At 44.8% G+C, this 9,833-nt stretch overlaps 1 long non-coding RNA gene across 1 annotated transcript; it reads left to right on the top strand.

Moving 5' to 3' along the window:
* Positions 1-6,807: 6,807 nt before the first annotated feature.
* LOC141572469 (uncharacterized) lies at positions 6,808-9,589 on the top strand. The gene is made up of 3 exons (XR_012497817.1): positions 6,808-7,015; positions 7,381-7,568; positions 9,405-9,589. It is a non-coding gene; the product is annotated as an uncharacterized LOC141572469 (long non-coding RNA).
* The last annotated feature ends 244 nt before the right edge of the window (positions 9,590-9,833 follow it).

Genomic DNA, 9,833 nt, shown 5'->3' with positions numbered 1-9,833 from the left:
AAGGGTCTTCTGTTCTTCTCCGCTAGCAAACCTATGTCTTTTGATTGCAGTATTTAATCCATTTTCATTTAAAGTGATGGTTGATAGGTACATAGTTTTGCAATTTTGTTATTTGTATTTCTGGTCTTCATTAGGTAGATTGTTTTCATCTTTCTTCTGTTTACAGAAGCCCTTTTTACATTTCTTGCATTGCTGTCTCCGTGGTATTGAATTCCTTTACCTTATTCTTTCCTGGGAAACTCTTTATCTCTCCTTCAATATTAAATGATAGCCTTGCTGAATAAAGCAATCTGGGTTGTTGGCCTTTGAAATTCATCACTTTGAATACCTCCTGCCACTCCCTTCTGGACTGCAAACTTTCTCTAGAAAACTCATTTGATAGTCTTATAGGATTTCCCTTGTGTGTAACCCACTGTCTTTCTCTTGCTACTTTTAGTATTCTTTTTGTCTTTAACCTTTGCCATTTTAACTATCATGTTAAAATGGTGTGGGCCTGTTTAGGTTCATCTTGGTTGGAACTCTGTACTTCCTGGGCTGCTGATATAACTGCCATGGCTACGTTGGTTGCTTGGTTGGCAGAGAAGTAGACGGCAGATTGCGGATCGTGTGGCTCCTTCTACCTTTGACTCCAACCAAGCCGCCATCGAGAATATAGCGGTATGACTTCCCTGTATATGGCTCTGTTGGTGTTCTTTTTTGGCCTCACCATTTCCTGTGTTCTTATGTGGGGAGTGGGACTAGAGACCCTGCATGACACACCTGCTGAGCAAAAGCTCACTTAGATAAAACTTTGAAGAGTAACACATTTGAAGTGTCTTTATCCTCATGCTTCAGTGCTAGCTGACTGCACACAGAACTGTATTCATATACAGTGATATGATTCAAAGCTCGGATTGTCATAAGCTTAATTAAAGCCAACTTTCAATGGCTCTCCCTCTGATTTGAAGTTCAATGTCTGCCTTTAGAAATTAGTATACCCAGGTCTGTATAAGAATCAAAACTTCACATTGGTCACAATTAAGACTTCTCCTTCCCCTGTCTCCTTACTTCCCTTTTTCTCTCCCATCTGCTAACCATGGTTTCTGACAGATTAGGGGTTAAATATGGGGAGAGATAAGAAGACAGGAAAGTTCTAAATAGACTCATACTCTTTTGGGACTGGTCTAGGTTCTCTGGGCCAGTCTCGTTCGCAGGTGGGACACCTTCATGGGTCTTCAGAAAGCTCAGATTACGGGAATCTGTTACTCTCTTCATGATTAATAAACATTCAAAGTACAAGCACCTATGGAAAAATTAAAAGCATTGCAGCTGGGAAGGATAGCACAGGAGTGGAAGACAAATAACACATGTAACAAAAGGGGTTTCTCCAAACCGGACAGGACAGAGAACACACACGAGAGAGAAAGAGAAGGACGCTAAAGCTTCCATGTAGGATGTCCAACGACTAGGCTTCTAGAATAAGAGACACCGTGGTGGGGAGACAGGCACCGAAGAAAACAGCTAGAGCATTTCCCAGAGTGAAGAACAGGAAATGAATAGCCCACTCATTCCTACATCAAGACACATTTTTGTGACGTTTTGGACATCGGCTTGAAAAAAGAAAACAGATTGTTCCTTTCAGAAAGAACCTGCAAGAAAAAGCTGCAGGCGAGAATCATGGTCCTAGCACTGGAAATCATTTATATGAGTTTCCCCATATGCCACTTGTAATGGTCCTGGGGGCCAGAAGTTCACATTCTGGAAGCCAATGGTTAGTTCAAACATGTGGACAGAAAGTAGAGGTGAAATAGTACCTGACTAGACACCTAACAAACCATGTGAGGTGTCCCATGCGTTAGACATTAAATATTTAACCTCACATTTAGTAAAAATGTAAGACGTGTAAAGTTCAGGGTTTTGGTGAAGAAACAATGGAGAATTAGCTGGAGGAGACTCCTGATCCAGGCTCGGCCTCCAAATCCGGCTCCTGAACCAAGTCATTAGAAGGATACGGGTTAAATTAGATCAAGTTAATGTTTACTTCTCAGGAACAGAAAGACTGAGGTGGCCCAGTACCAGGATGAAAGGGTTCCAACTTCCTCCTGTCGTCACCTGCGTCCTCCTTGTGGTGACTCCGAAGTCCTCTCCAGGAACATAAAGAACATGGTGTTACCACCAGGATGTCACCCTGAGGCCTGGGTTAGGCTTCATGTTGTGTTTGAGCATTGCCTTCATTAGACATTCAATTTCAAATGGCATTCTCTGTCTGAATAGACCCAAGAATAAAACATGTAATAACTCACAATCCATCCTGATAAGCAGTTACACGATCATTAGTTAAGCACCTTCTATCACTATTGTCACACAAAGACCAGAGGGCACAGGTCACGCCCTCCAGGACCACAATACGTGGAAAGAGCCAGGGGCCTGGGCCTGGTTGCCAGGAGAGAGGTGCACACGGAGAGCTATGGGGTGTTGGGAAGGAGATCCCCAGAGATTCAGGGCCAGGAAAGGACATAAGAAGCGGGCTGTCTTTGATGTGGTGTCAGGAATGCATAAGGAGGTCAACCCAGGGGGACTGAGGCAAGGACAGTGGAGCAGGGGCTTATCAGGAAGCAAATGCCTTGAGCTGAAAACAGTGCGGCCTGCACAGAAATCAACCTGGAGTTCACACAGGGCAGTTGTGCAGGTCAAGGTCACAGGATCCATGTGAACCATACAGTGAAGGTCCACAAGGGTCAGGCTGAGGAGGCTGATAGTGTCGAGAGGGCCTCTCGAGCCAGAAAACCTGGCCCCTTACTGGCTCTGCCACCCCCTAGCTGTGTGCCCTTGGTCAAGTTACTTGACCTCTCTTGTCCCATTGCCTGTAGTTGGGGAGAAATGAGATGCTCACCTCATGGGGAGGGTGACCACACATCTCACTTTGCTCAGGAGAAACCCAGTTCATGCTGCTGTCCTGGCATTCCGTCCATGTAGTGACCTCTTTCACTTTCCAAAGTGCCCCTGTTTGGTGAATAAATGTCATCATCACCTTACTCATTGGGTTTCTGTGAAGATTAAAAGAGGCGATTACCATTTTCTTTCATCGCAGAAGTGCTGTACCACTGTTTCTCATTCATGTTTTACTCAATGTGGAAAACAAATACACATGGTGGAGGTGGGTATTGGGAAGATTAATAGGCCAACAGTACAGAGAATATTTCGAGAGATAAGTTATATGTAATTATCTCAATAAGACTCTTTCGGGAAGGGGTCAGAAAAAGAATCCAGGAAGCATGGATCAAAAATGTGCTTTGTTTCCTATATTAGGCCTATTACTTCACGTCTGAATGTGGTATCTCTAGGCCTTAGAGACTGTGAAGTAGAAGCAGAGTTTTCAGTGGTCTATATGGTCCCAGAAGTCCTTCAAGGTTTATCAGAACACCTTTCTCAGGTTATAAATCACTGGCTGGAGCTGACGTGTTCGGAGCACCTACTCTGTGCTCAGCCCTGTTCTGAGGATTCCTCACTGTAACTCATTCAGGCCTCACGACATCCATAGGACGATTGCAATTGTGCAAAGGGACACAGCTGTGAAATCTCCACACCAGTGTGGCCCCAGGCATGGGAGATGCCTGTGCTTGGAATGGCCTGGATACCGTGAACAATGGACATCAAGATGTCCCCAAGATGTTGGCCTATGGCATCAAGATGTCCCCAAGACCTCGGCCTTTCCTGAAGTCTCTGGCTGGGGAAAGCACCTCCCTGCCCAATATGTGGGCTTTGGCCTGATCTTAAGGAAGAAGAGGTTCACGTCCAAAGCACATGCATGAGGTTAATGTGCCAACACCCAGGAGCGCAGGGCAGAACCAGTTTTACAGAATGAGTGAAACAGAAGAAATGTAGGGTGTTTTGTCCCCAAATACTGTGGGACTCTTGTATACAACTAAAACTCAATTAATAAAAACTCAAGGATCGTACGTTCAGAATTCTTCTATAGGTTTTGTGCCAATGCAGAAATCACTGAGAAAAAATGACTCTCATTGATCGTTACCCCTTGTATTAAGGGTGGCAAGGCCTCAAACAAGCGAAATATCAGTGTGAGTTTATCTCATGTCTTGCTTGAACCAGAGGACAGGCCAAAAGTAATCCTCTCCTACCTCACATTTATCTCTACCCGAGACAAGGGTGTTCAAGGTAAAATCTGTGAAGAATTCACCTCCTCGTCCAAATCTCTGTTATCTGGCTTGTCACAGGGGGTGATCAAGAAATGTCACACACACTGACACCAAAGGCTACTTCACTGCTCTGGTTTCTGAACTGAATTTGGGGACCTGAGTCAAAGTGCCTCTGGGAGGAGGAAAAAATCAGCCCAGCAATACAGGCATTCTCACCTTTTGGTTTCTTCCATTTGCTTTTGTAAACGATGCTTTGACATGAGCCTTTGCGAGCAGAGTTATTGTATCTGATTCACCTGAGAATGGTCCTCATGTGCTTTGCAGAAAACATGGAGGTAAAGAGACACACACTTTACTGTGGGCTCATGGACATGAGGTGGGATTTTGTTTCTTGAATAAGAGGCTGTGAATGGCCCAGTGTGTCAGCAGGTGACAGGGCTGGTCCGTAATGATTGAGGCACCAGGCAGAGTCCTCATTAAATCCCGACCAAGGAGACAGTCATCTGTTTCATTACTAATGTCCTTCACTTGCCTTTGGAACGAAGATGGCTATCAACGGTCACCTGGTGATGGGACACCCATAAGAATATAACCTTCTCTATTTCTAGCTTCTTCCTAAATCAGTATTGTCCTTGGCAACTTAAGATCCAGGTGAATGACGGAAAGAAATGAGTCCCAAATAATCCAGATGGAAAATACTGTGTTCACAGGAATTAATTACTGAGAAGTCGCGTCCTGCATGACAAGCGCTGTGGGAAGCGAGAAGGGCAGCGCAGGGTTAAGAAAGACAGTAACCAGGAATGGAGAGCAAACGGGGACAAGGGACTCAAGCATCAAGGACTGAGCCCCGAATCGGGTCAATGCATAGCTTTTATTGGTTAACTTCTAAGGAGGTAAAGATTGTTAACCTCAGGATCTGTGTGTTACGTGGCCTGCTGGCTGTCTTTCTGAAAGTCCCCATTGTGCTCCGGCTTGTACTTTGCCTTCACACACACGCACAATCCCAGGGGATCCACTGAAGGGGAGGGACCGATATTATTCCATCAGGTCTCAGTTTGCTGAGACATCCGCTCAAGGAAGCTTCTACGATATCTCTCCATCGGGCCTCAGTTTGCTGAGGCACTCCCTTGTGAAATCCTGGGAAGAGCGCGGAGGAACAAATGGATTGGCAGGTATAAGGCAACAATGACAAATCTCTCAGCTCTCTCTCCCATTTCTTTTTCTTGAACCTCAGCCAAATTGGTTTCTCTTGTTCCTGTTACCTTCGTGTTGTTCCTGCTTAAACCCATGTGGCGTTTCTATTCTACGAAGCTGTCCTGTCCCTCTCTTGACACCTAGAGGCACACTTTGCTCTCTTGTCTTCCTCTCCACGTGCCATGTGCTCTCAGGGCCTCTGTACTTGCTGTTTCCTCCCTGGAGAACACTCTTCCCCAGAGGTTCCCCGGGATTTCACCATCGAAGCTTAAACGTCCCTGCTCCGATGCTTGTCTGGGCCTCCTTACAGGACGGCTCCCTACAGGTTGTTTACTGCCCTACAGGAAATTGTTCACACCATCAGTTTCCCTGGATCTCTCAGTCAACTGTTGGCGTGTGTGTTGCCTCCCCTGTGAGAAGTAAGCTGCACAAGGGCCAGGCCCTGCTCTAACTTGTTCCTAAACAGAACGTGTGACATGCAGCCCAGTCATAGGAGAATCGTGACGGTCGTGAACAATGGATGGAAGGACAGCAGGAAGGATGGGTCGGTGGGTGGATGGATGGATGGCTTGAATCTCCCATTATTCTAATGCTCCTGTTTTCAGTTCTGTGATGGGATTTTTACATACAGTGTCTGCCATCCTTACAAAACCGGGCATGATATGACTTATGCCCACTTTCGAAATTGGGCAAAGGGAACTCGGAATGACCAGCACTTTAACTCACCTGGGACACCGCGTGGTTAGATGTTGCATCCAAGACGCAAATCCACATCTGCAGGAGCCCGCCATCAGGCTCTGCGTCCGGTAAGCATCAGTTTTTCTACTTCTCACTACGTCCTTTCAATCACTGGGAAAAAATCGGGGAAAAAGCTAACCAAAATCGGACGAAATTTAGTTCTAAATTTATAGTTAAATTCATGAAATTCCCTTAAATAAGTGAGATATTCTTTGTGAAAAACAATGTTAAAGTAGGCGAGACAGTAATATTTTCCTATTCCAGCCTCTGAGTATTGTCTGAGGGAGAGGGAAGTCTGCCTCCCAGAGGCGGAATGAGGTATTGCACCCACCCAGGAGTTAGTGAAGCAGGAGGGACAGAAACAGGATATGAACCCTTTTGTATCTTGAAGATGGAGAAGGAAAAGAGAATCAACGTGAGGAAGAGGAGGGGAAGGAAAACAAGGAGAAGGAGGAGGATGGGGACATAATGAAGACCACCCTAATAATAAAACACAAGGCTCACTGTGATCGAATTTGTCCTATTATTACCAAACACGTCTGCATTTATTGCGACTACCGTCATGTGCCATTATTGCATTTACAAAATAGTTCTGGGTTCTAAAAGCTGTGTCTCCTGGGTTTTACAAACAGATCACAGCCCAAATGGGTTCTGGGTGTTTCCCCGCTGTGCTTTCCTGGCCCAGCGCCAGGTTCATCCTGTGACTCCTTCCCTCGCTGGGGGGAGGGGTTACGTGGCCACCAGGTTCATCCTGTGACTCCTCCTCTCGCTGGGGGGAGGGGTTACGTGGCCACCAGGAGAATAAAAGGAGGAGCTCAGGGCCCTCAGCTCCAAAGTGAGTCCCTTCCTCGCTGCCACACCGCACTCACCAGCCCACAGCCGCTGCTGCGCCATGAAGCTGCTGACCGTCCTCATGCTGATCGCCCTCCCCCTCTGCTGCTTTGCAGGTGAGCACTGACACGGAGGGCGGGCTTCGCTTTGCAGGGTGTTGTCAGGGCCCCTGTGGACGACCTCCTGTTCCCCACAGCCCAGCACAGCGCCTCTCATTTCTCCAGGGTCCTCGTTTTCATGTGTTTGGCTTCTCTGGGCTGTGGAAGCCAGGAAGGGGGTGCAAGGAGGCAATGTTTCAGGGCTTGAAGGAAATCCCAGATCCTGAGTTTACTCTCCTAGATGTGAGGACTCAAGACCGTTGACCATAGTCTTTCTGAATGTGCGTCTCTCCTGGGATGTAAGATGACAAACACCCTAGCTGTGCCCATAAAGGAATTCATACCTCTGTAAGTGAGCCCACTTTTGCATGCTTTCATCCCAGGTTCTGGCTGCCCGCTCCTTGAGAAAGTGATAGATGATACAATCTCTCCTGACGTGGACGTTGATCAATTCCTCAAGAATTATGAAGACTTCATAGATGATGAACCCACTGAAAACGCCCTAAAGGAAATGAAGCAATATTTTCTTAAGCAGGATGGTAAAACTGTGGACAGCCTACAAGTGATAGTGGTAATTTCGATTTCTTCTTTAAGTGTTTTGAACCCACTGGACAGGGCCATCAGGCTCTATGTTTGTCACTAATTATGCTAAAGCAAGTGTCGACCATGCTTTATTTCCCCGACTTTCACTGTTGGTGAGTGTGAATAACACTATCACACCAAGAAAGCCATCCAAGGTTCAGTGCTGCTCTGTCTCTTTATTTTGTGGAATCTTTAGTGAGTGTAAATGAAAAGCACCTAGAGGGGGAAAAAGCTTGGGCAAAAACTCCCGGAATAGTCAGCTTAGAAAATATCTGATTCTTAAGAAGACCTTTCTTCACTTGTACAAGTGATCTGAATAACAAATTTTTCTTGTTTGTAGATCAAATAGTCAAACATTTTAAACTTTCTAATAGAGTCCAGAAAATTCGTTTTAAGGATTATTCCACACATTTTATCCACACAATCTAAAGTGCCCTTTCAAGCAATCGACATTTGTTAGTATAAAAGACTGAATCCCTGGCCACTAACTAAAGACCCATGAATGACACGTGCAGATGGTGGGCATGAACCCACCAGGGTGAGGGAATTGTTTAAAACAAAATCAGTAGTTGAACAATGAGATCATCTTTCTAATCATAATAGATTGGATTCGTTTTTATGTAGAGTTTTTCTGTATCCTAATGTAACAATTAACACATTCCAGGGTAGACAATTTAGAAGTATTGCCAAAGCACAAACATATAAGTGTACGTCACTAAGAAGATTCTGAAACAGGGAGCAACAGGAAACAACCTTGAAGACATGATAAAAAAAAAAAAAAAAGCCAGTCACAAAATACACATAGAGCATGACTCCACTTCTATCAGTTTTCTAGAATAGCCGATGACTTGGAAACAGAAGGCAGAGTAATGGATTCCAGGGCTGGGTGGTGAGGAAATTGGGAGTGTTTAACGGGTGTGGATTGCACTTTAGCGAGATGGAAACGCCCTGTGGTCTGGTTGCTCTGCAAAGGGGATATTCTTAACACTACTGAACTGTATATTGGAAATGGTGAAAATGGTATTATTTATGTCATGTGTATTTAAAATAATTGCATTTTTTAAAAAATGGAACGACTGCTGTATAGGAATATTTTCCTTAAAAACCTAGATTAGGGGCTGCCGGATAGTTCAGTTGGTGAGAGCACAAGCTCTCAACAACAAAGTTGCCGGTTCAAATCACAGATGGGATGGTGGGCTGCGCCCCCTGCAACTAAAGATTGAAAACGGCGACTAGACTTGGAGCTGAGCTGCACCCTCCACAAATAGATTAAAGGATATGAGTTGGAGCTAATAGGCCCTGGAGGAACACACTGTTCCCCATATTCCCTAATAAAATTTTTAAAACAATACCTAGATTACACAAATCAGTCGGAGTGCACATCTCCGATATTTTATGGCCCAGAAAGGATACGATGGAGGTATCAGATTGTGTCCTGTATTTCTAACATTTAAGATCATACAGGAATTCTAAAACTTCACATGTCATCATATGTGAGCTGACATATTGAAAACTGGTAACACTGCATAATTTTGTTAGATACATTATTTCAAAGAACAGGAAACGTGCAGATAAAATTGTTAAAGGGTCCCCTGGGGCTGCGGTTGGAGAGACCTGGAAATACCAGTCCTCTTAGCTATCAATTAATGTATCCTGAACAATAGAATGATGAGATAATTCTGATTTTACTTCCAGCGCTATCTTTCTTGAATGTCAGATGTGTGTAGACAAATCCAAGAAAACAATGAGAAGAAATGTTTGGTTTTCCAGAGTTTCCTCTTATGAGGAATTGGAATGGAGGTGATATCTCTGTTTTGTTTTCCAGGACACAATATATAGCAGTGGCTGGTGTGCTGACTATTAAATTTCCACAAACCTTCGGCTCAGACAACTACAGAGAATGATCACAACGGAGTGTCTATTGGTAGAAACCACAACTTACGTTTCTTTTTTTTGTATTTTGATCTGCAAACTGCAAGACAATCGTTGAAACCTCAAATACATTTTCATTTCAATAAAGTATCTGCAAACCTAAAGTTCTTTTGTTGTGATCTGATGAAAATGGAGGCTTTAGAGAGACTCACACCACACACGCGTGTGCTCGCACACACACACACACCCAAACACATTGTTCATGAAGAGCTCACAGGGGCAGGACTGCAGACTCTGAGCAGCACGCTGTTCCTCACCACCTGTAGCCCAACATCGACCCTTCTCTGGAAACTGATTTTCCTCCCCTCTCACCCCATCTTCT

Source organism: Rhinolophus sinicus, linkage group LG06 (genome assembly GCF_036562045.2).
Source record: "Rhinolophus sinicus isolate RSC01 linkage group LG06, ASM3656204v1, whole genome shotgun sequence".
NCBI lineage: Eukaryota > Metazoa > Chordata > Mammalia > Chiroptera > Rhinolophidae > Rhinolophus > Rhinolophus sinicus.
The sequence above is the reverse complement of the archived record's forward strand: the minus strand, read 5'-3'. Positions and strand labels throughout refer to the sequence as shown.